This window comes from Armigeres subalbatus, unplaced genomic scaffold (assembly GCF_024139115.2).
Source record: "Armigeres subalbatus isolate Guangzhou_Male unplaced genomic scaffold, GZ_Asu_2 Contig1366, whole genome shotgun sequence".
Taxonomy (NCBI): Eukaryota; Metazoa; Arthropoda; class Insecta; order Diptera; family Culicidae; genus Armigeres; species Armigeres subalbatus.
This window is the reverse complement of record NW_026942139.1, coordinates 177,342-180,719: the sequence shown is the minus strand read 5'-3', so window position 1 is coordinate 180,719 and position 3,378 is coordinate 177,342.

The following is a 3,378-nucleotide window of genomic DNA, read 5'->3' as shown; positions in this document are numbered from 1 at the left end:
AAGAAATAAACTGATAGGTTAAATATCTCAAAATCTGGAATTTTCAGAATATTGCCGTATTCTACAAAGCTACTTGCCATAAGACGAGTTCGTACAATTCCATTTAATTCCACCACTTGGTTGTACCTTTGACAGATACTTATTTCGACTTCTACAGTAAGGCCATCTTCAGTGTCTCGTACTTGACTCGATTCGACTCAACTCGAGCGCCAGCGAGTATTGCGGTTTCAAACTAAACTTCTGGTTTGGACTACCCTTTTAAATCTTATATAATAACCAACTTAACAGATAATTAGGATTACTTTGTAGAAGATGGTCACTTTCTAACTCTAATGGATTTAGAAATATTTAACCTCACAGGTTATTTCTCATACACTAGCGCCGCTATGCGTATGAATTCCAAACTAAACTAGTCTCCATCATAAATGTTATGGCTACCCGAACAACTTTGTAGAAGACAAAATCTTTCTAAGTCTTATAGATCTCGAGATATCCACCTCACTAAATTATTGCATATAAGCTAGTGCCACCTAGCAGATGTGTGTCTAGCTAATCTAATAATCACAAAATGCATTACGCACATATTTATATTACAAAAGTTGGAGCGCGTTCTGAAAGATTTGAAAATAAATAATAACTTTTTCCTGATTTTATTTATTTCCGTGTTTGCCTCAATAGCAACCGGATATAGACCAATGCAAACTCGAACTTAACCTCACTTATTTTGACAGTTCACAGAGCTTGTTTACAAGGTGTTAGAAGAAAAATTGATGAGAGGGAAATTAAAATTCAAATTTTTAGTTTAAAATTGCTGTGATCCGAATATTTCAGTGATATTCTTTGTATTCAGCATGAAATCAATCGCAACGGACATCTACATGGGAATAAAATGACGAAACAATTTTAACGGAAGCTCCGCCGGAGACTAAGTCCTGGTGAAAAAGCTCTGTGAACTGTCAACCTACGTCATCATGAACTGGTCTATTCACCACCGGTGCGAAGCATGATTGCACTTTAACAACCTTGATATAAACAACCGGTGCGAGAACAAGTGCATAAATAAAATATGAACGCATTTCGTTCCTATACTAGACACTCATTTGGATACACATCGGTGGGGATCGTCTAACAATATTAACTGTAACCGAACTTTTTATAAAGATTTGGTTCCTATATTTTTGCAGCTTGGTCTACAGTTGTTTTTTGAAGCGATACTGCCGTAGCCGGAGCCACGCTATGCTGAAATGCTGCATAATTTGTTGTTAATCGTATCAAAATGTATGATTATTCACTAATTTATTTGAATAAACACAAAATGAATTCCATATTAATATGTGCATAATCTTCTAAATTGCTCATGGGAAAGAAAACAAAAACAAATCTATTGGTTATTTCAAACTAAATGCTTGCTTGAAACAAACTAAAATTTGTTTATTTCAAAACTTTTTTCTAAGTTTAAAACAAACTAAAACGTTGGTTGTTTGTCCAACTGTCAGGAAAACAAGCAAACGTTATGTTTGTTTCAAACTAATATTTGTTTGAATTTAATGCCAAACTTTAAAAACACCAGCGTTGCATTTTAGTTTGTTTTGACCAAAGAACATGGTTGAAGCTAACTGATATTTTGTTTGTGCCATATTCAAACTAGAAAATTGTTTGAACCAAACCAAAAATTGGTTGTTTCTACTATTTATTTTTCTCCGTGTAGATACTAAGGTGAGGAAGAAGACCAGAAATGAGACTTTCTACGCATCATACTATACTCCATTGCACAGTGACGTCACACACGACTTTTGACAGGTACTGGTCCTGTTGTTTACAGACGACTTTATTTTAATTTTGAGATACTTCTATCATTCTTTGGATTTTCTGATCGTTAATTACCTATAGCTTATCGATAATTACCAATATTTGAATGCGGAATGTACGGAATGTCCTCAACTCGTGAAATATGCAGAATTAATTTGGATCAAAAAAATTCTAAGTCCGAAACGTAAATAACAGGACCAGTACCTGTCAAAATAGTGAGGTTAGGTTTGCCGCGCGCAATGACCTATTACTATTAATCGACTCAGAACAGGACATTTAGCAACAAAAGACCGACTAAACAGCTGGGGACTTGTTCCCAGTGATAAATGCGAACAATGTGATGTTAAAGAAGATATCATCCACATTTTACACTACTGCACTAAATTTAACCATATACGTTGCAAATATCCAATACTGTACAATAGACACGAATTAATAGATATTCTAACAAGCACAGATCTGCAAAAAATAAAGCAAATAGCTCAATTCATTGGAGAGACTGAAATTACTGTTTGAATAATGACGATGTTTCCTAAAATGTTTAAACTGAAACAAAACCAAAACTGATATGACATTACCCGGCACTGAAAATAACTGCAAGAAAATAACTTTGATCGGTCGTTAAGTTACGGTAGAGTGACGAAATGTAGTCACACTTTCCTACAAGACTTGGCTGTTATGGACCAAACAGGTCTGCGCCATAAAGCGAGAGAGAAAAAAAAAAAAAAAGACCAAATGCAAGCATATTACTACCCGGATAAAAATGTACTATTGGTTCAATAGTGAAAACAATTGAATTACCATACAATGTACGGTATACAATAGGATATATTGTTTCTTGATGGTTACACAGATTGTATCCACACTGAGGATACAATACATCAACATATTTCTCTAATGTAACAATACTTGCAATTGTTTTTGAAACATTTTCGTACATAAGATTCATACATTGATAACTTTTGAAACGATTCTTTACATTGCATATAAACTATATAACAATACTTGTCTCAAAGCGCCAAATATGTATTTTTTCCCATTTAAATTGCATTGTTGAACAGTAAAGCTGTCACAACTGAGAAATCAAAAATCGTATTGTTTTACTATACAAATACAATACAATCCAATGTATTTTGAACAGTTTTGATCGGATATTTCAACAATATATTAACCATACACTCTATTGTGTGACGAAAAAAAATGTATAGAAAAATATCAGATTTTGTATTGTTACGATACTTAACAACCCGTACATTCTATTGCGAAAACTTCATTTACATTTGAGTGAATGGTTCATAACAATGCATTCTAATGTATTTCTATGGGTTCATTTACAATATAATCTATTGCCAATTTAATGTTATTAATAGTAGTGTTACAATAAATTGTATTGTTATACTACTGTATTTTTTATTCGGGTAGAGTGCTTTGAGAATAGGTCGTATGTGCAAAATAGCGTCTCTCTTTGCCTCCATTCTCTTTCGATTACAGTCGAAATTCGCTGGTTGGGATTTTAATACTTGGGTCACTTTTTAGTTGGGCCTCCGCTGGTTGGGTCATGGCCCAACT